This window comes from Hyla sarda, unplaced genomic scaffold (genome assembly GCF_029499605.1).
Source record: "Hyla sarda isolate aHylSar1 unplaced genomic scaffold, aHylSar1.hap1 scaffold_303, whole genome shotgun sequence".
Taxonomy (NCBI): Eukaryota; Metazoa; Chordata; class Amphibia; order Anura; family Hylidae; genus Hyla; species Hyla sarda.
Genome location: NW_026609748.1, coordinates 18851 through 44655, shown reverse-complemented (window position 1 = coordinate 44655; position 25805 = coordinate 18851). Strand labels below are relative to the sequence as shown.

The 25805-nt window shown below is 46.0% G+C and overlaps 11 non-coding genes across 11 annotated transcripts; all 11 read left to right on the top strand.

Moving 5' to 3' along the window:
- The first annotated feature begins 1658 nt into the window (after positions 1-1658).
- On the top strand, positions 1659-1849 carry LOC130327855 (U2 spliceosomal RNA). The gene has a single exon (XR_008872155.1). It is a non-coding gene; the product is annotated as a U2 spliceosomal RNA (small nuclear RNA).
- Positions 1850-3935: 2086 nt separating this feature from the next.
- Positions 3936-4126, top strand: LOC130327854 (U2 spliceosomal RNA). The gene has a single exon (XR_008872154.1). It is a non-coding gene; the product is annotated as a U2 spliceosomal RNA (small nuclear RNA).
- A 2089-nt stretch (positions 4127-6215) lies between these two features.
- Positions 6216-6406, top strand: LOC130327852 (U2 spliceosomal RNA). Its single transcript, XR_008872153.1, has one exon. It is a non-coding gene; the product is annotated as a U2 spliceosomal RNA (small nuclear RNA).
- Positions 6407-8491: 2085 nt separating this feature from the next.
- On the top strand, positions 8492-8682 carry LOC130327851 (U2 spliceosomal RNA). The gene has a single exon (XR_008872152.1). It is a non-coding gene; the product is annotated as a U2 spliceosomal RNA (small nuclear RNA).
- Positions 8683-10772: 2090 nt separating this feature from the next.
- Positions 10773-10963, top strand: LOC130327850 (U2 spliceosomal RNA). The gene has a single exon (XR_008872151.1). It is a non-coding gene; the product is annotated as a U2 spliceosomal RNA (small nuclear RNA).
- Positions 10964-13055: 2092 nt separating this feature from the next.
- LOC130327849 (U2 spliceosomal RNA) lies at positions 13056-13246 on the top strand. The gene has a single exon (XR_008872150.1). It is a non-coding gene; the product is annotated as a U2 spliceosomal RNA (small nuclear RNA).
- Positions 13247-15339: 2093 nt separating this feature from the next.
- Positions 15340-15530, top strand: LOC130327848 (U2 spliceosomal RNA). Its single transcript, XR_008872149.1, has one exon. It is a non-coding gene; the product is annotated as a U2 spliceosomal RNA (small nuclear RNA).
- A 2073-nt stretch (positions 15531-17603) lies between these two features.
- On the top strand, positions 17604-17794 carry LOC130327847 (U2 spliceosomal RNA). The gene has a single exon (XR_008872148.1). It is a non-coding gene; the product is annotated as a U2 spliceosomal RNA (small nuclear RNA).
- A 2099-nt stretch (positions 17795-19893) lies between these two features.
- LOC130327846 (U2 spliceosomal RNA) lies at positions 19894-20084 on the top strand. The gene has a single exon (XR_008872147.1). It is a non-coding gene; the product is annotated as a U2 spliceosomal RNA (small nuclear RNA).
- A 2088-nt stretch (positions 20085-22172) lies between these two features.
- Positions 22173-22363, top strand: LOC130327845 (U2 spliceosomal RNA). The gene has a single exon (XR_008872146.1). It is a non-coding gene; the product is annotated as a U2 spliceosomal RNA (small nuclear RNA).
- Positions 22364-24441: 2078 nt separating this feature from the next.
- Positions 24442-24632, top strand: LOC130327839 (U2 spliceosomal RNA). Its single transcript, XR_008872143.1, has one exon. It is a non-coding gene; the product is annotated as a U2 spliceosomal RNA (small nuclear RNA).
- The last annotated feature ends 1173 nt before the right edge of the window (positions 24633-25805 follow it).

Sequence of the window (25805 nt, the reverse complement as noted above, 5' to 3'; positions counted from 1 at the left end):
CTAACTATGTAACTATGTAACATAACATGGGGGGGGGGGGGGTCTCCTGGCTGTTCACACAGGTGTGTCATTGCTGTACATTGACCATGCATTGCTTCTGTGGTATTGCAAAGGCAAAGACAAATGCTTCCAGCCATCCATTGCACTAATGGATTGGTCATCAGCTGGCTGTCTATGTCCCGCATCAATATAGACCAAAGTACAGAGGGTTAGGCTATGCTATTGTGCACCTACCTGATGCATCAGAAGGTGCGAGGCCCTTGCTAAATTCTGTGCACAGACTTTGAGATCTATGCTTTAGACTGTATCTAAACCTGCTCCAACATGGACTGACATTCTGGCCTACTTTCAGCCGATGCGACTTGTCTGTCGCTGAACAGTCGCTTTTTATGTATTCAGCACCTATGTATAATGTTGTAAAAATGCTCTAGAAGCTAAAGTCGCAGAAATGTCACACATATTTGGCCTGCAACTTTCTGTGCGACAAATTCAGACAGGAAAAATCAGTATAAATCCTTAGAAAATTATCCCCCAGTGTCTCCATCTGCTGGCGGTATTGAATAAGCATTGCTGCACTGATGGGGTATGCATTAGACGAAAAAAAAGAAGAAAAAGAAGAATAATACGCCCAGAAAAGAGGCGAAAAGGAGAAAAACGTAAAAAAACGTGAAAAAAAAGTAAGAGGAAGAGAAGGGAAAAAAAGGTGGAAATGGGTTTAAAAGTGATTTCGGCGGAGAAATATATATATATATATATATATATATATATATATATATATATATATACGCGCACACACACACATATATATAAACGTATTCTCCGTTGAGATATTGCAGCCGCTGCTGTGTCCAGGCCCAGGAGCCTTAGCACTGTGCTGTGATGTCACTCAATACCACTGACATCACTAGGTGTAAACAACATCTCTCCTTTGCTGTGTATGTGACTATGGAGCTGTTTGGTGATGTCGTCTATTATGGCCTTCATAGAAGCAACAGGAGATTGTTGCATCCATCTAGAACCCTCAGAACTACAGTGCTATGATGTCACTCACTTCCACAGGCCTTGCAGAGTGTAAACAACAACAACCCAGCTTTGTTGTGTATGTAACCATAGGGATTTGTGATGTCACCTAGAACCTTCACAGCAGCGACAGCTTTATGAGGAGCATCAGCACTGCTCTGCCTGAGCAGAACCATCACCGCCATAGGTTGTCAAATAACCCGGGTTTAACCCACACAGGTAAGTCCAATGGGGTGCAGGCATGTCCTCTATGCTTACAGCTTCCCGTGGGTGTTGGTTTGATACCGTTTGGGGACAGCCAAGGAGGCATCTGCAGGCAACAAAGGTAGGTGTGTGCTTGTGTGTGTGTTTCCTATGCAGATCCTAAGCCCAGTGTCACATGCAAGTAGGAGGAGTAAGAAGGGTTCCTGGCAAATCCGGGTTATGGATTGCATTTAAAAAGGCCCCGTGGGAGTGCAATGGGCCCCTGTCTTGCTGCTTAGCAATAATGGTATGGGTTTAGGTTCTGCTGTGTGTACTGGTGGTTGACTGCCCCCCAGCCCAGAGTGTGCATGGAAAATTGTCTGGCAGCCTCCCTGACAGCAAGCAGTGATAGTGCCCATGAAGGGGACCTTGTTGGGCCCGCCCCTTTCACGGTTATCGCTTCTCGGCCTTTTGGCTAAGATCAAGTGTAGTATCTGTTCTTATCAGTTTAATATCTGATACGTCCCCTATCTGGGGACCATATATTAAATGGATTTTTGAGAACGGGGGCCGATTTCGAAGCTTGCTTCCGTCGCCCTATGCATTGACCCGATATGGCAGTATCTTCGGGTACAGTGCACCACCCCCTTACAGGGTTAAAAAGAAAGATTCCTACTTTCATTGCTACCTGCTTGCTGGCTAGCCAGCTAGCCAGCCCTGTGGGCCTTGCTGCTGCTGCTGCTGCAGCCAAAAAACAAAAGGTGGTGCTGCTGCTGCTTCTGCTTCTGCTTGTGTCTGGCCGCTGTTGGAGCGTCCAGGCACAGGACTTCTGCTGCTGCTGACTAAATGGCCTCCTTAATTGGATCATTTGAGTAGCCAGCACACCTGTGCAGGTAGGGCATGACATGATAGGCAGCTGCCTTGATAGCGGGTGGGTGCTGAATGTTCCTAATTGACAAAATAAGATTAATGCTTATGAAGAAATATAAAATCTCATCCCTTCCCCAATATCGCGCCACACCCCTACCCCTTAATTCCCTGGTTGAACTTGATGGACATATGTCTTTTTTCGACCGTACTAACTATGTAACTATGTAACATAACATGGGGGGGGGGGGTCTCCTGGCTGTTCACACAGGTGTGTCATTGCTGTACATTGACCATGCATTGCTTCTGTGGTATTGCAAAGGCAAAGACAAATGCTTCCAGCCATCCATTGCACTAATGGATTGGTCATCAGCTGGCTGTCTATGTCCCGCATCAATATAGACCAAAGTACAGAGGGTTAGGCTATGCTATTGTGCACCTACCTGATGCATCAGAAGGTGCGAGGCCCTTGCTAAATTCTGTGCACAGACTTTGAGATCTATGCTTTAGACTGTATCTAAACCTGCTCCAACATGGACTGACATTCTGGCCTACTTTCAGCCGATGCGACTTGTCTGTCGCTGAACAGTCGCTTTTTATGTATTCAGCACCTATGTATAATGTTGTAAAAATGCTCTAGAAGCTAAAGTCGCAGAAATGTCACACATATTTGGCCTGCAACTTTCTGTGCGACAAATTCAGACAGGAAAAATAAGTATAAATCCTTAGAAAATTATCCCCCAGTGTCTCCATCTGCTGGCGGTATTGAATAAGCATTGCTGCACTGATGGGGTATGCATTAGACGAAAAAAAAGAAGAAAAAGAAGAATAATACGCCCAGAAAAGAGGCGAAAAGGAGAAAAACATAAAAAAACGTGAAAAAAAAGTAAGAGGAAGAGAAGGGAAAAAAAGGTGGAAATGGGTTTAAAAGTGATTTCGGCGGAGAAATATATATATATATATATATATATATATATATATATATATATATACGCGCACACACACACATATATATAAACGTATTCTCCGTTGAGATATTGCAGCCGCTGCTGTGTCCAGGCCCAGGAGCCTTAGCACTGTGCTGTGATGTCACTCAATACCACTGACATCACTAGGTGTAAACAACATCTCTCCTTTGCTGTGTATGTGACTATGGAGCTGTTTGGTGATGTCGTCTATTATGGCCTTCATAGAAGCAACAGGAGATTGTTGCATCCATCTAGAACCCTCAGAACTACAGTGCTATGATGTCACTCACTTCCACAGGCCTTGCAGAGTGTAAACAACAACAACCCAGCTTTGTTGTGTATGTAACCATAGGGATTTGTGATGTCACCTAGAACCTTCACAGCAGCGACAGCTTTATGAGGAGCATCAGCACTGCTCTGCCTGAGCAGAACCATCACCGCCATAGGTTGTCAAATAACCCGGGTTTAACCCACACAGGTAAGTCCAATGGGGTGCAGGCATGTCCTCTATGCTTACAGCTTCCCGTGGGTGTTGGTTTGATACCGTTTGGGGACAGCCAAGGAGGCATCTGCAGGCAACAAAGGTAGGTGTGTGCTTGTGTGTGTGTTTCCTATGCAGATCCTAAGCCCAGTGTCACATGCAAGTAGGAGGAGTAAGAAGGGTTCCTGGCAAATCCGGGTTATGGATTGCATTTAAAAAGGCCCCGTGGGAGTGCAATGGGCCCCTGTCTTGCTGCTTAGCAATAATGGTATGGGTTTAGGTTCTGCTGTGTGTACTGGTGGTTGACTGCCCCCCAGCCCAGAGTGTGCATGGAAAATTGTCTGGCAGCCTCCCTGACAGCAAGCAGTGATAGTGCCCATGAAGGGGACCTTGTTGGGCCCGCCCCTTTCACGGTTATCGCTTCTCGGCCTTTTGGCTAAGATCAAGTGTAGTATCTGTTCTTATCAGTTTAATATCTGATACGTCCCCTATCTGGGGACCATATATTAAATGGATTTTTGAGAACGGGGGCCGATTTCGAAGCTTGCTTCCGTCGCCCTATGCATTGACCCGATATGGCAGTATCTTCGGGTACAGTGCACCACCCCCTTACAGGGTTAAAAAGAAAGATTCCTACTTTCATTGCTACCTGCTTGCTGGCTAGCCAGCTAGCCAGCCCTGTGGGCCTTGCTGCTGCTGCTGCTGCAGCCAAAAAACAAAAGGTGGTGCTGCTGCTGCTTCTGCTTCTGCTTGTGTCTGGCCGCTGTTGGAGCGTCCAGGCACAGGACTTCTGCTGCTGCTGACTAAATGGCCTCCTTAATTGGATCATTTGAGTAGCCAGCACACCTGTGCAGGTAGGGCATGACATGATAGGCAGCTGCCTTGATAGCGGGTGGGTGCTGAATGTTCCTAATTGACAAAATAAGATTAATGCTTATGAAGAAATATAAAATCTCATCCCTTCCCCAATATCGCGCCACACCCCTACCCCTTAATTCCCTGGTTGAACTTGATGGACATATGTCTTTTTTCGACCGTACTAACTATGTAACTATGTAACATAACATGGGGGGGGGGGGGTCTCCTGGCTGTTCACACAGGTGTGTCATTGCTGTACATTGACCATGCATTGCTTCTGTGGTATTGCAAAGGCAAAGACAAATGCTTCCAGCCATCCATTGCACTAATGGATTGGTCATCAGCTGGCTGTCTATGTCCCGCATCAATATAGACCAAAGTACAGAGGGTTAGGCTATGCTATTGTGCACCTACCTGATGCATCAGAAGGTGCGAGGCCCTTGCTAAATTCTGTGCACAGACTTTGAGATCTATGCTTTAGACTGTATCTAAACCTGCTCCAACATGGACTGACATTCTGGCCTACTTTCAGCCGATGCGACTTGTCTGTCGCTGAACAGTCGCTTTTTATGTATTCAGCACCTATGTATAATGTTGTAAAAATGCTCTAGAAGCTAAAGTCGCAGAAATGTCACACATATTTGGCCTGCAACTTTCTGTGCGACAAATTCAGACAGGAAAAATCAGTATAAATCCTTAGAAAATTATCCCCCAGTGTCTCCATCTGCTGGCGGTATTGAATAAGCATTGCTGCACTGATGGGGTATGCATTAGACGAAAAAAAAGAAGAAAAAGAAGAATAATACGCCCAGAAAAGAGGCGAAAAGGAGAAAAACGTAAAAAAACGTGAAAAAAAAGTAAGAGGAAGAGAAGGGAAAAAAAGGTGGAAATGGGTTTAAAAGTGATTTCGGCGGAGAAATATATATATATATATATATATATATATATATATATATATATATATACGCGCACACACACACATATATATAAACGTATTCTCCGTTGAGATATTGCAGCCGCTGCTGTGTCCAGGCCCAGGAGCCTTAGCACTGTGCTGTGATGTCACTCAATACCACTGACATCACTAGGTGTAAACAACATCTCTCCTTTGCTGTGTATGTGACTATGGAGCTGTTTGGTGATGTCGTCTATTATGGCCTTCATAGAAGCAACAGGAGATTGTTGCATCCATCTAGAACCCTCAGAACTACAGTGCTATGATGTCACTCACTTCCACAGGCCTTGCAGAGTGTAAACAACAACAACCCAGCTTTGTTGTGTATGTAACCATAGGGATTTGTGATGTCACCTAGAACCTTCACAGCAGCGACAGCTTTATGAGGAGCATCAGCACTGCTCTGCCTGAGCAGAACCATCACCGCCATAGGTTGTCAAATAACCCGGGTTTAACCCACACAGGTAAGTCCAATGGGGTGCAGGCATGTCCTCTATGCTTACAGCTTCCCGTGGGTGTTGGTTTGATACCGTTTGGGGACAGCCAAGGAGGCATCTGCAGGCAACAAAGGTAGGTGTGTGCTTGTGTGTGTGTTTCCTATGCAGATCCTAAGCCCAGTGTCACATGCAAGTAGGAGGAGTAAGAAGGGTTCCTGGCAAATCCGGGTTATGGATTGCATTTAAAAAGGCCCCGTGGGAGTGCAATGGGCCCCTGTCTTGCTGCTTAGCAATAATGGTATGGGTTTAGGTTCTGCTGTGTGTACTGGTGGTTGACTGCCCCCCAGCCCAGAGTGTGCATGGAAAATTGTCTGGCAGCCTCCCTGACAGCAAGCAGTGATAGTGCCCATGAAGGGGACCTTGTTGGGCCCGCCCCTTTCACGGTTATCGCTTCTCGGCCTTTTGGCTAAGATCAAGTGTAGTATCTGTTCTTATCAGTTTAATATCTGATACGTCCCCTATCTGGGGACCATATATTAAATGGATTTTTGAGAACGGGGGCCGATTTCGAAGCTTGCTTCCGTCGCCCTATGCATTGACCCGATATGGCAGTATCTTCGGGTACAGTGCACCACCCCCTTACAGGGTTAAAAAGAAAGATTCCTACTTTCATTGCTACCTGCTTGCTGGCTAGCCAGCTAGCCAGCCCTGTGGGCCTTGCTGCTGCTGCTGCTGCAGCCAAAAAACAAAAGGTGGTGCTGCTGCTGCTTCTGCTTCTGCTTGTGTCTGGCCGCTGTTGGAGCGTCCAGGCACAGGACTTCTGCTGCTGCTGACTAAATGGCCTCCTTAATTGGATCATTTGAGTAGCCAGCACACCTGTGCAGGTAGGGCATGACATGATAGGCAGCTGCCTTGATAGCGGGTGGGTGCTGAATGTTCCTAATTGACAAAATAAGATTAATGCTTATGAAGAAATATAAAATCTCATCCCTTCCCCAATATCGCGCCACACCCCTACCCCTTAATTCCCTGGTTGAACTTGATGGACATATGTCTTTTTTCGACCGTACTAACTATGTAACTATGTAACATAACATGGGGGGGGGGGGGTCTCCTGGCTGTTCACACAGGTGTGTCATTGCTGTACATTGACCATGCATTGCTTCTGTGGTATTGCAAAGGCAAAGACAAATGCTTCCAGCCATCCATTGCACTAATGGATTGGTCATCAGCTGGCTGTCTATGTCCCGCATCAATATAGACCAAAGTACAGAGGGTTAGGCTATGCTATTGTGCACCTACCTGATGCATCAGAAGGTGCGAGGCCCTTGCTAAATTCTGTGCACAGACTTTGAGATCTATGCTTTAGACTGTATCTAAACCTGCTCCAACATGGACTGACATTCTGGCCTACTTTCAGCCGATGCGACTTGTCTGTCGCTGAACAGTCGCTTTTTATGTATTCAGCACCTATGTATAATGTTGTAAAAATGCTCTAGAAGCTAAAGTCGCAGAAATGTCACACATATTTGGCCTGCAACTTTCTGTGCGACAAATTCAGACAGGAAAAATCAGTATAAATCCTTAGAAAATTATCCCCCAGTGTCTCCATCTGCTGGCGGTATTGAATAAGCATTGCTGCACTGATGGGGTATGCATTAGACGAAAAAAAAGAAGAAAAAGAAGAATAATACGCCCAGAAAAGAGGCGAAAAGGAGAAAAACGTAAAAAAACGTGAAAAAAAAGTAAGAGGAAGAGAAGGGAAAAAAAGGTGGAAATGGGTTTAAAAGTGATTTCGGCGGAGAAATATATATATATATATATATATATATATATATATATATATATACGCGCACACACACACATATATATAAACGTATTCTCCGTTGAGATATTGCAGCCGCTGCTGTGTCCAGGCCCAGGAGCCTTAGCACTGTGCTGTGATGTCACTCAATACCACTGACATCACTAGGTGTAAACAACATCTCTCCTTTGCTGTGTATGTGACTATGGAGCTGTTTGGTGATGTCGTCTATTATGGCCTTCATAGAAGCAACAGGAGATTGTTGCATCCATCTAGAACCCTCAGAACTACAGTGCTATGATGTCACTCACTTCCACAGGCCTTGCAGAGTGTAAACAACAACAACCCAGCTTTGTTGTGTATGTAACCATAGGGATTTGTGATGTCACCTAGAACCTTCACAGCAGCGACAGCTTTATGAGGAGCATCAGCACTGCTCTGCCTGAGCAGAAGCATCACCGCCATAGGTTGTCAAATAACCCGGGTTTAACCCACACAGGTAAGTCCAATGGGGTGCAGGCATGTCCTCTATGCTTACAGCTTCCCGTGGGTGTTGGTTTGATACCGTTTGGGGACAGCCAAGGAGGCATCTGCAGGCAACAAAGGTAGGTGTGTGCTTGTGTGTGTGTTTCCTATGCAGATCCTAAGCCCAGTGTCACATGCAAGTAGGAGGAGTAAGAAGGGTTCCTGGCAAATCCGGGTTATGGATTGCATTTAAAAAGGCCCCGTGGGAGTGCAATGGGCCCCTGTCTTGCTGCTTAGCAATAATGGTATGGGTTTAGGTTCTGCTGTGTGTACTGGTGGTTGACTGCCCCCCAGCCCAGAGTGTGCATGGAAAATTGTCTGGCAGCCTCCCTGACAGCAAGCAGTGATAGTGCCCATGAAGGGGACCTTGTTGGGCCCGCCCCTTTCACGGTTATCGCTTCTCGGCCTTTTGGCTAAGATCAAGTGTAGTATCTGTTCTTATCAGTTTAATATCTGATACGTCCCCTATCTGGGGACCATATATTAAATGGATTTTTGAGAACGGGGGCCGATTTCGAAGCTTGCTTCCGTCGCCCTATGCATTGACCCGATATGGCAGTATCTTCGGGTACAGTGCACCACCCCCTTACAGGGTTAAAAAGAAAGATTCCTACTTTCATTGCTACCTGCTTGCTGGCTAGCCAGCTAGCCAGCCCTGTGGGCCTTGCTGCTGCTGCTGCTGCAGCCAAAAAACAAAAGGTGGTGCTGCTGCTGCTTCTGCTTCTGCTTGTGTCTGGCCGCTGTTGGAGCGTCCAGGCACAGGACTTCTGCTGCTGCTGACTAAATGGCCTCCTTAATTGGATCATTTGAGTAGCCAGCACACCTGTGCAGGTAGGGCATGACATGATAGGCAGCTGCCTTGATAGCGGGTGGGTGCTGAATGTTCCTAATTGACAAAATAAGATTAATGCTTATGAAGAAATATAAAATCTCATCCCTTCCCCAATATCGCGCCACACCCCTACCCCTTAATTCCCTGGTTGAACTTGATGGACATATGTCTTTTTTCGACCGTACTAACTATGTAACTATGTAACATAACATGGGGGGGGGGGGGGTCTCCTGGCTGTTCACACAGGTGTGTCATTGCTGTACATTGACCATGCATTGCTTCTGTGGTATTGCAAAGGCAAAGACAAATGCTTCCAGCCATCCATTGCACTAATGGATTGGTCATCAGCTGGCTGTCTATGTCCCGCATCAATATAGACCAAAGTACAGAGGGTTAGGCTATGCTATTGTGCACCTACCTGATGCATCAGAAGGTGCGAGGCCCTTGCTAAATTCTGTGCACAGACTTTGAGATCTATGCTTTAGACTGTATCTAAACCTGCTCCAACATGGACTGACATTCTGGCCTACTTTCAGCCGATGCGACTTGTCTGTCGCTGAACAGTCGCTTTTTATGTATTCAGCACCTATGTATAATGTTGTAAAAATGCTCTAGAAGCTAAAGTCGCAGAAATGTCACACATATTTGGCCTGCAACTTTCTGTGCGACAAATTCAGACAGGAAAAATCAGTATAAATCCTTAGAAAATTATCCCCCAGTGTCTCCATCTGCTGGCGGTATTGAATAAGCATTGCTGCACTGATGGGGTATGCATTAGACGAAAAAAAAGAAGAAAAAGAAGAATAATACGCCCAGAAAAGAGGCGAAAAGGAGAAAAACGTAAAAAAACGTGAAAAAAAAGTAAGAGGAAGAGAAGGGAAAAAAAGGTGGAAATGGGTTTAAAAGTGATTTCGGCGGAGAAATATATATATATATATATATATATATATATATATATATATATATATACGCGCACACACACACATATATATAAACGTATTCTCCGTTGAGATATTGCAGCCGCTGCTGTGTCCAGGCCCAGGAGCCTTAGCACTGTGCTGTGATGTCACTCAATACCACTGACATCACTAGGTGTAAACAACATCTCTCCTTTGCTGTGTATGTGACTATGGAGCTGTTTGGTGATGTCGTCTATTATGGCCTTCATAGAAGCAACAGGAGATTGTTGCATCCATCTAGAACCCTCAGAACTACAGTGCTATGATGTCACTCACTTCCACAGGCCTTGCAGAGTGTAAACAACAACAACCCAGCTTTGTTGTGTATGTAACCATAGGGATTTGTGATGTCACCTAGAACCTTCACAGCAGCGACAGCTTTATGAGGAGCATCAGCACTGCTCTGCCTGAGCAGAACCATCACCGCCATAGGTTGTCAAATAACCCGGGTTTAACCCACACAGGTAAGTCCAATGGGGTGCAGGCATGTCCTCTATGCTTACAGCTTCCCGTGGGTGTTGGTTTGATACCGTTTGGGGACAGCCAAGGAGGCATCTGCAGGCAACAAAGGTAGGTGTGTGCTTGTGTGTGTGTTTCCTATGCAGATCCTAAGCCCAGTGTCACATGCAAGTAGGAGGAGTAAGAAGGGTTCCTGGCAAATCCGGGTTATGGATTGCATTTAAAAAGGCCCCGTGGGAGTGCAATGGGCCCCTGTCTTGCTGCTTAGCAATAATGGTATGGGTTTAGGTTCTGCTGTGTGTACTGGTGGTTGACTGCCCCCCAGCCCAGAGTGTGCATGGAAAATTGTCTGGCAGCCTCCCTGACAGCAAGCAGTGATAGTGCCCATGAAGGGGACCTTGTTGGGCCCGCCCCTTTCACGGTTATCGCTTCTCGGCCTTTTGGCTAAGATCAAGTGTAGTATCTGTTCTTATCAGTTTAATATCTGATACGTCCCCTATCTGGGGACCATATATTAAATGGATTTTTGAGAACGGGGGCCGATTTCGAAGCTTGCTTCCGTCGCCCTATGCATTGACCCGATATGGCAGTATCTTCGGGTACAGTGCACCACCCCCTTACAGGGTTAAAAAGAAAGATTCCTACTTTCATTGCTACCTGCTTGCTGGCTAGCCAGCTAGCCAGCCCTGTGGGCCTTGCTGCTGCTGCTGCTGCTGCAGCCAAAAAACAAAAGGTGGTGCTGCTGCTGCTTCTGCTTCTGCTTGTGTCTGGCCGCTGTGGAGCGTCCAGGCACAGGACTTCTGCTGCTGCTGACTAAATGGCCTCCTTAATTGGATCATTTGAGTAGCCAGCACACCTGTGCAGGTAGGGCATGACATGATAGGCAGCTGCCTTGATAGCGGGTGGGTGCTGAATGTTCCTAATTGACAAAATAAGATTAATGCTTATGAAGAAATATAAAATCTCATCCCTTCCCCAATATCGCGCCACACCCCTACCCCTTAATTCCCTGGTTGAACTTGATGGACATATGTCTTTTTTCGACCGTACTAACTATGTAACTATGTAACATAACATGGGGGGGGGGGGGGTCTCCTGGCTGTTCACACAGGTGTGTCATTGCTGTACATTGACCATGCATTGCTTCTGTGGTATTGCAAAGGCAAAGACAAATGCTTCCAGCCATCCATTGCACTAATGGATTGGTCATCAGCTGGCTGTCTATGTCCCGCATCAATATAGACCAAAGTACAGAGGGTTAGGCTATGCTATTGTGCACCTACCTGATGCATCAGAAGGTGCGAGGCCCTTGCTAAATTCTGTGCACAGACTTTGAGATCTATGCTTTAGACTGTATCTAAACCTGCTCCAACATGGACTGACATTCTGGCCTACTTTCAGCCGATGCGACTTGTCTGTCGCTGAACAGTCGCTTTTTATGTATTCAGCACCTATGTATAATGTTGTAAAAATGCTCTAGAAGCTAAAGTCGCAGAAATGTCACACATATTTGGCCTGCAACTTTCTGTGCGACAAATTCAGACAGGAAAAATCAGTATAAATCCTTAGAAAATTATCCCCCAGTGTCTCCATCTGCTGGCGGTATTGAATAAGCATTGCTGCACTGATGGGGTATGCATTAGACGAAAAAAAAGAAGAAAAAGAAGAATAATACGCCCAGAAAAGAGGCGAAAAGGAGAAAAACGTAAAAAAACGTGAAAAAAAAGTAAGAGGAAGAGAAGGGAAAAAAAGGTGGAAATGGGTTTAAAAGTGATTTCGGCGGAGAAATATATATATATATATATATATATATATATATATATATATATATATACGCGCACACACACACATATATATAAACGTATTCTCCGTTGAGATATTGCAGCCGCTGCTGTGTCCAGGCCCAGGAGCCTTAGCACTGTGCTGTGATGTCACTCAATACCACTGACATCACTAGGTGTAAACAACATCTCTCCTTTGCTGTGTATGTGACTATGGAGCTGTTTGGTGATGTCGTCTATTATGGCCTTCATAGAAGCAACAGGAGATTGTTGCATCCATCTAGAACCCTCAGAACTACAGTGCTATGATGTCACTCACTTCCACAGGCCTTGCAGAGTGTAAACAACAACAACCCAGCTTTGTTGTGTATGTAACCATAGGGATTTGTGATGTCACCTAGAACCTTCACAGCAGCGACAGCTTTATGAGGAGCATCAGCACTGCTCTGCCTGAGCAGAACCATCACCGCCATAGGTTGTCAAATAACCCGGGTTTAACCCACACAGGTAAGTCCAATGGGGTGCAGGCATGTCCTCTATGCTTACAGCTTCCCGTGGGTGTTGGTTTGATACCGTTTGGGGACAGCCAAGGAGGCATCTGCAGGCAACAAAGGTAGGTGTGTGCTTGTGTGTGTGTTTCCTATGCAGATCCTAAGCCCAGTGTCACATGCAAGTAGGAGGAGTAAGAAGGGTTCCTGGCAAATCCGGGTTATGGATTGCATTTAAAAAGGCCCCGTGGGAGTGCAATGGGCCCCTGTCTTGCTGCTTAGCAATAATGGTATGGGTTTAGGTTCTGCTGTGTGTACTGGTGGTTGACTGCCCCCCAGCCCAGAGTGTGCATGGAAAATTGTCTGGCAGCCTCCCTGACAGCAAGCAGTGATAGTGCCCATGAAGGGGACCTTGTTGGGCCCGCCCCTTTCACGGTTATCGCTTCTCGGCCTTTTGGCTAAGATCAAGTGTAGTATCTGTTCTTATCAGTTTAATATCTGATACGTCCCCTATCTGGGGACCATATATTAAATGGATTTTTGAGAACGGGGGCCGATTTCGAAGCTTGCTTCCGTCGCCCTATGCATTGACCCGATATGGCAGTATCTTCGGGTACAGTGCACCACCCCCTTACAGGGTTAAAAAGAAAGATTCCTACTTTCATTGCTACCTGCTTGCTGGCTAGCCAGCTAGCCAGCCCTGTGGGCCTTGCTGCTGCTGCTGCTGCTGCAGCCAAAAAACAAAAGGTGGTGCTGCTGCTGCTTCTGCTTCTGCTTGTGTCTGGCCGCTGTTGGAGCGTCCAGGCACAGGACTTCTGCTGCTGCTGACTAAATGGCCTCCTTAATTGGATCATTTGAGTAGCCAGCACACCTGTGCAGGTAGGGCATGACATGATAGGCAGCTGCCTTGATAGCGGGTGGGTGCTGAATGTTCCTAATTGACAAAATAAGATTAATGCTTATGAAGAAATATAAAATCTCATCCCTTCCCCAATATCGCGCCACACCCCTACCCCTTAATTCCCTGGTTGAACTTGATGGACATATGTCTTTTTTCGACCGTACTAACTATGTAACTATGTAACATAACATGGGGGGGGGGGGGGTCTCCTGGCTGTTCACACAGGTGTGTCATTGCTGTACATTGACCATGCATTGCTTCTGTGGTATTGCAAAGGCAAAGACAAATGCTTCCAGCCATCCATTGCACTAATGGATTGGTCATCAGCTGGCTGTCTATGTCCCGCATCAATATAGACCAAAGTACAGAGGGTTAGGCTATGCTATTGTGCACCTACCTGATGCATCAGAAGGTGCGAGGCCCTTGCTAAATTCTGTGCACAGACTTTGAGATCTATGCTTTAGACTGTATCTAAACCTGCTCCAACATGGACTGACATTCTGGCCTACTTTCAGCCGATGCGACTTGTCTGTCGCTGAACAGTCGCTTTTTATGTATTCAGCACCTATGTATAATGTTGTAAAAATGCTCTAGAAGCTAAAGTCGCAGAAATGTCACACATATTTGGCCTGCAACTTTCTGTGCGACAAATTCAGACAGGAAAAATCAGTATAAATCCTTCGAAAATTATCCCCCAGTGTCTCCATCTGCTGGCGGTATTGAATAAGCATTGCTGCACTGATGGGGTATGCATTAGACGAAAAAAAAGAAGAAAAAGAAGAATAATACGCCCAGAAAAGAGGCGAAAAGGAGAAAAACGTAAAAAAACGTGAAAAAAAAGTAAGAGGAAGAGAAGGGAAAAAAAGGTGGAAATGGGTTTAAAAGTGATTTCGGCGGAGAAATATATATATATATATATATATATATATATATATATATATATATATACGCGCACACACACACATATATATAAACGTATTCTCCGTTGAGATATTGCAGCCGCTGCTGTGTCCAGGCCCAGGAGCCTTAGCACTGTGCTGTGATGTCACTCAATACCACTGACATCACTAGGTGTAAACAACATCTCTCCTTTGCTGTGTATGTGACTATGGAGCTGTTTGGTGATGTCGTCTATTATGGCCTTCATAGAAGCAACAGGAGATTGTTGCATCCATCTAGAACCCTCAGAACTACAGTGCTATGATGTCACTCACTTCCACAGGCCTTGCAGAGTGTAAACAACAACAACCCAGCTTTGTTGTGTATGTAACCATAGGGATTTGTGATGTCACCTAGAACCTTCACAGCAGCGACAGCTTTATGAGGAGCATCAGCACTGCTCTGCCTGAGCAGAACCATCACCGCCATAGGTTGTCAAATAACCCGGGTTTAACCCACACAGGTAAGTCCAATGGGGTGCAGGCATGTCCTCTATGCTTACAGCTTCCCGTGGGTGTTGGTTTGATACCGTTTGGGGACAGCCAAGGAGGCATCTGCAGGCAACAAAGGTAGGTGTGTGCTTGTGTGTGTGTTTCCTATGCAGATCCTAAGCCCAGTGTCACATGCAAGTAGGAGGAGTAAGAAGGGTTCCTGGCAAATCCGGGTTATGGATTGCATTTAAAAAGGCCCCGTGGGAGTGCAATGGGCCCCTGTCTTGCTGCTTAGCAATAATGGTATGGGTTTAGGTTCTGCTGTGTGTACTGGTGGTTGACTGCCCCCCAGCCCAGAGTGTGCATGGAAAATTGTCTGGCAGCCTCCCTGACAGCAAGCAGTGATAGTGCCCATGAAGGGGACCTTGTTGGGCCCGCCCCTTTCACGGTTATCGCTTCTCGGCCTTTTGGCTAAGATCAAGTGTAGTATCTGTTCTTATCAGTTTAATATCTGATACGTCCCCTATCTGGGGACCATATATTAAATGGATTTTTGAGAACGGGGGCCGATTTCGAAGCTTGCTTCCGTCGCCCTATGCATTGACCCGATATGGCAGTATCTTCGGGTACAGTGCACCACCCCCTTACAGGGTTAAAAAGAAAGATTCCTACTTTCATTGCTACCTGCTTGCTGGCTAGCCAGCTAGCCAGCCCTGTGGGCCTTGCTGCTGCTGCTGCTGCAGCCAAAAAACAAAAGGTGGTGCTGCTGCTGCTTCTGCTTCTGCTTGTGTCTGGCCGCTGTTGGAGCGTCCAGGCACAGGACTTCTGCTGCTGCTGACTAAATGGCCTCCTTAATTGGATCATTTGAGTAGCCAGCACACCTGTGCAGGTAGGGCATGACATGATAGGCAGCTGCCTTGATAGCGGGTGGGTGCTGAATGTTCCTAATTGACAAAATAAGATTAATGCTTATGAAGAAATATAAAATCTCATCCCTTCCCCAATATCGCGCCACACCCCTACCCCTTAATTCCCTGGTTGAACTTGATGGACATATGTCTTTTTTCGACCGTACTAACTATGTAACTATGTAACATAACATGGGGGGGGGGGGTCTCCTGGCTGTTCACACAGGTGTACATTGACCATGCATTGCTTCTGTGGTATTGCAAAGGCAAAGACAAATGCTTCCAGCCATCCATTGCACTAATGGATTGGTCATCAGCTGGCTGTCTATGTCCCGCATCAATATAGACCAAAGTACAGAGGGTTAGGCTATGCTATTGTGCACCTACCTGATGCATCAGAAGGTGCGAGGCCCTTGCTAAATTCTGTGCACAGACTTTGAGATCTATGCTTTAGACTGTATCTAAACCTGCTCCAACATGGACTGACATTCTGGCCTACTTTCAGCCGATGCGACTTGTCTGTCGCTGAACAGTCGCTTTTTATGTATTCAGCACCTATGTATAATGTTGTAAAAATGCTCTAGAAGCTAAAGTCGCAGAAATGTCACACATATTTGGCCTGCAACTTTCTGTGCGACAAATTCAGACAGGAAAAATCAGTATAAATCCTTAGAAAATTATCCCCCAGTGTCTCCATCTGCTGGCGGTATTGAATAAGCATTGCTGCACTGATGGGGTATGCATTAGACGAAAAAAAAGAAGAAAAAGAAGAATAATACGCCCAGAAAAGAGGCGAAAAGGAGAAAAACGTAAAAAAACGTGAAAAAAAAGTAAGAGGAAGAGAAGGGAAAAAAAGGTGGAAATGGGTTTAAAAGTGATTTCGGCGGAGAAATATATATATATATATATATATATATATATATATATATATATACGCGCACACACACACATATATATAAACGTATTCTCCGTTGAGATATTGCAGCCGCTGCTGTGTCCAGGCCCAGGAGCCTTAGCACTGTGCTGTGATGTCACTCAATACCACTGACATCACTAGGTGTAAACAACATCTCTCCTTTGCTGTGTATGTGACTATGGAGCTGTTTGGTGATGTCGTCTATTATGGCCTTCATAGAAGCAACAGGAGATTGTTGCATCCATCTAGAACCCTCAGAACTACAGTGCTATGATGTCACTCACTTCCACAGGCCTTGCAGAGTGTAAACAACAACAACCCAGCTTTGTTGTGTATGTAACCATAGGGATTTGTGATGTCACCTAGAACCTTCACAGCAGCGACAGCTTTATGAGGAGCATCAGCACTGCTCTGCCTGAGCAGAACCATCACCGCCATAGGTTGTCAAATAACCCGGGTTTAACCCACACAGGTAAGTCCAATGGGGTGCAGGCATGTCCTCTATGCTTACAGCTTCCCGTGGGTGTTGGTTTGATACCGTTTGGGGACAGCCAAGGAGGCATCTGCAGGCAACAAAGGTAGGTGTGTGCTTGTGTGTGTGTTTCCTATGCAGATCCTAAGCCCAGTGTCACATGCAAGTAGGAGGAGTAAGAAGGGTTCCTGGCAAATCCGGGTTATGGATTGCATTTAAAAAGGCCCCGTGGGAGTGCAATGGGCCCCTGTCTTGCTGCTTAGCAATAATGGTATGGGTTTAGGTTCTGCTGTGTGTACTGGTGGTTGACTGCCCCCCAGCCCAGAGTGTGCATGGAAAATTGTCTGGCAGCCTCCCTGACAGCAAGCAGTGATAGTGCCCATGAAGGGGACCTTGTTGGGCCCGCCCCTTTCACGGTTATCGCTTCTCGGCCTTTTGGCTAAGATCAAGTGTAGTATCTGTTCTTATCAGTTTAATATCTGATACGTCCCCTATCTGGGGACCATATATTAAATGGATTTTTGAGAACGGGGGCCGATTTCGAAGCTTGCTTCCGTCGCCCTATGCATTGACCCGATATGGCAGTATCTTCGGGTACAGTGCACCACCCCCTTACAGGGTTAAAAAGAAAGATTCCTACTTTCATTGCTACCTGCTTGCTGGCTAGCCAGCTAGCCAGCCCTGTGGGCCTTGCTGCTGCTGCTGCTGCAGCCAAAAAACAAAAGGTGGTGCTGCTGCTGCTTCTGCTTCTGCTTGTGTCTGGCCGCTGTTGGAGCGTCCAGGCACAGGACTTCTGCTGCTGCTGACTAAATGGCCTCCTTAATTGGATCATTTGAGTAGCCAGCACACCTGTGCAGGTAGGGCATGACATGATAGGCAGCTGCCTTGATAGCGGGTGGGTGCTGAATGTTCCTAATTGACAAAATAAGATTAATGCTTATGAAGAAATATAAAATCTCATCCCTTCCCCAATATCGCGCCACACCCCTACCCCTTAATTCCCTGGTTGAACTTGATGGACATATGTCTTTTTTCGACCGTACTAACTATGTAACTATGTAACATAACATGGGGGGGGGGGGGTCTCCTGGCTGTTCACACAGGTGTGTCATTGCTGTACATTGACCATGCATTGCTTCTGTGGTATTGCAAAGGCAAAGACAAATGCTTCCAGCCATCCATTGCACTAATGGATTGGTCATCAGCTGGCTGTCTATGTCCCGCATCAATATAGACCAAAGTACAGAGGGTTAGGCTATGCTATTGTGCACCTACCTGATGCATCAGAAGGTGCGAGGCCCTTGCTAAATTCTGTGCACAGACTTTGAGATCTATGCTTTAGACTGTATCTAAACCTGCTCCAACATGGACTGACATTCTGGCCTACTTTCAGCCGATGCGACTTGTCTGTCGCTGAACAGTCGCTTTTTATGTATTCAGCACCTATGTATAATGTTGTAAAAATGCTCTAGAAGCTAAAGTCGCAGAAATGTCACACATATTTGGCCTGCAACTTTCTGTGCGACAAATTCAGACAGGAAAAATCAGTATAAATCCTTAGAAAATTATCCCCCAGTGTCTCCATCTGCTGGCGGTATTGAATAAGCATTGCTGCACTGATGGGGTATGCATTAGACGAAAAAAAAGAAGAAAAAGAAGAATAATACGCCCAGAAAAGAGGCGAAAAGGAGAAAAACGTAAAAAAACGTGAAAAAAAAGTAAGAGGAAGAGAAGGGAAAAAAAGGTGGAAATGGGTTTAAAAGTGATTTCGGCGGAGAAATATATATCATATATATATATAATATATATATATATATATATACGCGCACACACACACATATATATAAACGTATTCTCCGTTGAGATATTGCAGCCGCTGCTGTGTCCAGGCCCAGGAGCCTTAGCACTGGAGCCTTAGCACTGTGCTGTGATGTCACTCAATACCACTGACATCACTAGGTGTAAACAACATCTCTCCTTTGCTGTGTATGTGACTATGGAGCTGTTTGGTGATGTCGTCTATTATGGCCTTCATAGAAGCAACAGGAGATTGTTGCATCCATCTAGAACCCTCAGAACTACAGTGCTATGATGTCACTCACTTCCACAGGCCTTGCAGAGTGTAAACAACAACAACCCAGCTTTGTTGTGTATGTAACCATAGGGATTTGTGATGTCACCTAGAACCTTCACAGCAGCGACAGCTTTATGAGGAGCATCAGCACTGCTCTGCCTGAGCAGAACCATCACCGCCATAGGTTGTCAAATAACCCGGGTTTAACCCACACAGGTAAGTCCAATGGGGTGCAGGCATGTCCTCTATGCTTACAGCTTCCCGTGGGTGTTGGTTTGATACCGTTTGGGGACAGCCAAGGAGGCATCTGCAGGCAACAAAGGTAGGTGTGTGCTTGTGTGTGTGTTTCCTATGCAGATCCTAAGCCCAGTGTCACATGCAAGTAGGAGGAGTAAGAAGGGTTCCTGGCAAATCCGGGTTATGGATTGCATTTAAAAAGGCCCCGTGGGAGTGCAATGGGCCCCTGTCTTGCTGCTTAGCAATAATGGTATGGGTTTAGGTTCTGCTGTGTGTACTGGTGGTTGACTGCCCCCCAGCCCAGAGTGTGCATGGAAAATTGTCTGGCAGCCTCCCTGACAGCAAGCAGTGATAGTGCCCATGAAGGGGACCTTGTTGGGCCCGCCCCTTTCACGGTTATCGCTTCTCGGCCTTTTGGCTAAGATCAAGTGTAGTATCTGTTCTTATCAGTTTAATATCTGATACGTCCCCTATCTGGGGACCATATATTAAATGGATTTTTGAGAACGGGGGCCGATTTCGAAGCTTGCTTCCGTCGCCCTATGCATTGACCCGATATGGCAGTATCTTCGGGTACAGTGCACCACCCCCTTACAGGGTTAAAAAGAAAGATTCCTACTTTCATTGCTACCTGCTTGCTGGCTAGCCAGCTAGCCAGCCCTGTGGGCCTTGCTGCTGCTGCTGCTGCAGCCAAAAAACAAAAGGTGGTGCTGCTGCTGCTTCTGCTTCTGCTTGTGTCTGGCCGCTGTTGGAGCGTCCAGGCACAGGACTTCTGCTGCTGCTGACTAAATGGCCTCCTTAATTGGATCATTTGAGTAGCCAGCACACCTGTGCAGGTAGGGCATGACATGATAGGCAGCTGCCTTGATAGCGGGTGGGTGCTGAATGTTCCTAATTGACAAAATAAGATTAATGCTTATGAAGAAATATAAAATCTCATCCCTTCCCCAATATCGCGCCACACCCCTACCCCTTAATTCCCTGGTTGAACTTGATGGACATATGTCTTTTTTCGACCGTACTAACTATGTAACTATGTAACATAACATGGGGGGGGGGGGGTCTCCTGGCTGTTCACACAGGTGTGTCATTGCTGTACATTGACCATGCATTGCTTCTGTGGTATTGCAAAGGCAAAGACAAATGCTTCCAGCCATCCATTGCACTAATGGATTGGTCATCAGCTGGCTGTCTATGTCCCGCATCAATATAGACCAAAGTACAGAGGGTTAGGCTATGCTATTGTGCACCTACCTGATGCATCAGAAGGTGCGAGGCCCTTGCTAAATTCTGTGCACAGACTTTGAGATCTATGCTTTAGACTGTATCTAAACCTGCTCCAACATGGACTGACATTCTGGCCTACTTTCAGCCGATGCGACTTGTCTGTCGCTGAACAGTCGCTTTTTATGTATTCAGCACCTATGTATAATGTTGTAAAAATGCTCTAGAAGCTAAAGTCGCAGAAATGTCACACATATTTGGCCTGCAACTTTCTGTGCGACAAATTCAGACAGGAAAAATCAGTATAAATCCTTAGAAAATTATCCCCCAGTGTCTCCATCTGCTGGCGGTATTGAATAAGCATTGCTGCACTGATGGGGTATGCATTAGACGAAAAAAAAGAAGAAAAAGAAGAATAATACGCCCAGAAAAGAGGCGAAAAGGAGAAAAACGTAAAAAAACGTGAAAAAAAAGTAAGAGGAAGAGAAGGGAAAAAAAGGTGGAAATGGGTTTAAAAGTGATTTCGGCGGAGAATATATATATATATATATATATATATATATATATATATATATATATACGCGCACACACACACATATATATAAACGTATTCTCCGTTGAGATATTGCAGCCGCTGCTGTGTCCAGGCCCAGGAGCCTTAGCACTGTGCTGTGATGTCACTCAATACCACTGACATCACTAGGTGTAAACAACATCTCTCCTTTGCTGTGTATGTGACTATGGAGCTGTTTGGTGATGTCGTCTATTATGGCCTTCATAGAAGCAACAGGAGATTGTTGCATCCATCTAGAACCCTCAGAACTACAGTGCTATGATGTCACTCACTTCCACAGGCCTTGCAGAGTGTAAACAACAACAACCCAGCTTTGTTGTGTATGTAACCATAGGGATTTGTGATGTCACCTAGAACCTTCACAGCAGCGACAGCTTTATGAGGAGCATCAGCACTGCTCTGCCTGAGCAGAACCATCACCGCCATAGGTTGTCAAATAACCCGGGTTTAACCCACACAGGTAAGTCCAATGGGGTGCAGGCATGTCCTCTATGCTTACAGCTTCATGTGGGTGTTGGTTTGATACCGTTTGGGGACAGCCAAGGAGGCATCTGCAGGCAACAAAGGTAGGTGTGTGCTTGTGTGTGTGTTTCCTATGCAGATCCTAAGCCCAGTGTCACATGCAAGTAGGAGGAGTAAGAAGGGTTCCTGGCAAATCCGGGTTATGGATTGCATTTAAAAAGGCCCCGTGGGAGTGCAATGGGCCCCTGTCTTGCTGCTTAGCAATAATGGTATGGGTTTAGGTTCTGCTGTGTGTACTGGTGGTTGACTGCCCCCCAGCCCAGAGTGTGCATGGAAAATTGTCTGGCAGCCTCCCTGACAGCAAGCAGTGATAGTGCCCATGAAGGGGACCTTGTTGGGCCCGCCCCTTTCACGGTTATCGCTTCTCGGCCTTTTGGCTAAGATCAAGTGTAGTATCTGTTCTTATCAGTTTAATATCTGATACGTCCCCTATCTGGGGACCATATATTAAATGGATTTTTGAGAACGGGGGCCGATTTCGAAGCTTGCTTCCGTCGCCCTATGCATTGACCCGATATGGCAGTATCTTCGGGTACAGTGCACCACCCCCTTACAGGGTTAAAAAGAAAGATTCCTACTTTCATTGCTACCTGCTTGCTGGCTAGCCAGCTAGCCAGCCCTGTGGGCCTTGCTGCTGCTGCTGCTGCAGCCAAAAAACAAAAGGTGGTGCTGCTGCTGCTTCTGCTTCTGCTTGTGTCTGGCCGCTGTTGGAGCGTCCAGGCACAGGACTTCTGCTGCTGCTGACTAAATGGCCTCCTTAATTGGATCATTTGAGTAGCCAGCACACCTGTGCAGGTAGGGCATGACATGATAGGCAGCTGCCTTGATAGCGGGTGGGTGCTGAATGTTCCTAATTGACAAAATAAGATTAATGCTTATGAAGAAATATAAAATCTCATCCCTTCCCCAATATCGCGCCACACCCCTACCCCTTAATTCCCTGGTTGAACTTGATGGACATATGTCTTTTTTCGACCGTACTAACTATGTAACTATGTAACATAACATGGGGGGGGGAGGTCTCCTGGCTGTTCACACAGGTGTGTCATTGCTGTACATTGACCATGCATTGCTTCTGTGGTATTGCAAAGGCAAAGACAAATGCTTCCAGCCATCCATTGCACTAATGGATTGGTCATCAGCTGGCTGTCTATGTCCCGCATCAATATAGACCAAAGTACAGAGGGTTAGGCTATGCTATTGTGCACCTACCTGATGCATCAGAAGGTGCGAGGCCCTTGCTAAATTCTGTGCACAGACTTTGAGATCTATGCTTTAGACTGTATCTAAACCTGCTCCAACATGGACTGACATTCTGGCCTACTTTCAGCCGATGCGACTTGTCTGTCGCTGAACAGTCGCTTTTTATGTATTCAGCACCTATGTATAATGTTGTAAAAATGCTCTAGAAGCTAAAGTCGCAGAAATGTCACACATATTTGGCCTGCAACTTTCTGTGCGACAAATTCAGACAGGAAAAATCAGTATAAATCCTTAGAAAATTATCCCCCAGTGTCTCCATCTGCTGGCGGTATTGAATAAGCATTGCTGCACTGATGGGGTGTGCATTAGACGAAAAAAAAGAAGAAAAAGAAGAATAATACGCCCAGAAAAGAGGCGAAAAGGAGAAAAACGTAAAAAAACGTGAAAAAAAAGTAAGAGGAAGAGAAGGGAAAAAAAGGTGGAAATGGGTTTAAAAGTGATTTCGGCGGAGAAATATATATATATATATATATATATATATATATATATACGCGCACACACACACATATATATAAACGTATTCTCCGTTGAGATATTGCAGCCGCTGCTGTGTCCAGGCCCAGGAGCCTTAGCACTGTGCTGTGATGTCACTCAATACCACTGACATCACTAGGTGTAAACAACATCTCTCCTTTGCTGTGTATGTGACTATGGAGCTGTTTGGTGATGTCGTCTATTATGGCCTTCATAGAAGCAACAGGAGATTGTTGCATCCATCTAGAACCCTCAGAACTACAGTGCTATGATGTCACTCACTTCCACAGGCCTTGCAGAGTGTAAACAACAACAACCCAGCTTTGTTGTGTATGTAACCATAGGGATTTGTGATGTCACCTAGAACCTTCACAGCAGCGACAGCTTTATGAGGAGCATCAGCACTGCTCTGCCTGAGCAGAACCATCACCGCCATAGGTTGTCAAATAACCCGGGTTTAACCCACACAGGTAAGTCCAATGGGGTGCAGGCATGTCCTCTATGCTTACAGCTTCCCGTGGGTGTTGGTTTGATACCGTTTGGGGACAGCCAAGGAGGCATCTGCAGGCAACAAAGGTAGGTGTGTGCTTGTGTGTGTGTTTCCTATGCAGATCCTAAGCCCAGTGTCACATGCAAGTAGGAGGAGTAAGAAGGGTTCCTGGCAAATCCGGGTTATGGATTGCATTTAAAAAGGCCCCGTGGGAGTGCAATGGGCCCCTGTCTTGCTGCTTAGCAATAATGGTATGGGTTTAGGTTCTGCTGTGTGTACTGGTGGTTGACTGCCCCCCAGCCCAGAGTGTGCATGGAAAATTGTCTGGCAGCCTCCCTGACAGCAAGCAGTGATAGTGCCCATGAAGGGGACCTTGTTGGGCCCGCCCCTTTCACGGTTATCGCTTCTCGGCCTTTTGGCTAAGATCAAGTGTAGTATCTGTTCTTATCAGTTTAATATCTGATACGTCCCCTATCTGGGGACCATATATTAAATGGATTTTTGAGAACGGGGGCCGATTTCGAAGCTTGCTTCCGTCGCCCTATGCATTGACCCGATATGGCAGTATCTTCGGGTACAGTGCACCACCCCCTTACAGGGTTAAAAAGAAAGATTCCTACTTTCATTGCTACCTGCTTGCTGGCTAGCCAGCTAGCCAGCCCTGTGGGCCTTGCTGCTGCTGCTGCTGCAGCCAAAAAACAAAAGGTGGTGCTGCTGCTGCTTCTGCTTCTGCTTGTGTCTGGCCGCTGTTGGAGCGTCCAGGCACAGGACTTCTGCTGCTGCTGACTAAATGGCCTCCTTAATTGGATCATTTGAGTAGCCAGCACACCTGTGCAGGTAGGGCATGACATGATAGGCAGCTGCCTTGATAGCGGGTGGGTGCTGAATGTTCCTAATTGACAAAATAAGATTAATGCTTATGAAGAAATATAAAATCTCATCCCTTCCCCAATATCGCGCCACACCCCTACCCCTTAATTCCCTGGTTGAACTTGATGGACATATGTCTTTTTTCGACCGTACTAACTATGTAACTATGTAACATAACATGGGGGGGGGGGGTCTCCTGGCTGTTCACACAGGTGTGTCATTGCTGTACATTGACCATGCATTGCTTCTGTGGTATTGCAAAGGCAAAGACAAATGCTTCCAGCCATCCATTGCACTAATGGATTGGTCATCAGCTGGCTGTCTATGTCCCGCATCAATATAGACCAAAGTACAGAGGGTTAGGCTATGCTATTGTGCACCTACCTGATGCATCAGAAGGTGCGAGGCCCTTGCTAAATTCTGTGCACAGACTTTGAGATCTATGCTTTAGACTGTATCTAAACCTGCTCCAACATGGACTGACATTCTGGCCTACTTTCAGCCGATGCGACTTGTCTGTCGCTGAACAGTCGCTTTTTATGTATTCAGCACCTATGTATAATGTTGTAAAAATGCTCTAGAAGCTAAAGTCGCAGAAATGTCACACATATTTGGCCTGCAACTTTCTGTGCGACAAATTCAGACAGGAAAAATCAGTATAAATCCTTAGAAAATTATCCCCCAGTGTCTCCATCTGCTGGCGGTATTGAATAAGCATTGCTGCACTGATGGGGTATGCATTAGACGAAAAAAAAGAAGAAAAAGAAGAATAATACGCCCAGAAAAGAGGCGAAAAGGAGAAAAACGTAAAAAAACGTGAAAAAAAAGTAAGAGGAAGAGAAGGGAAAAAAAGGTGGAAATGGGTTTAAAAGTGATTTCGGCGGAGAAATATA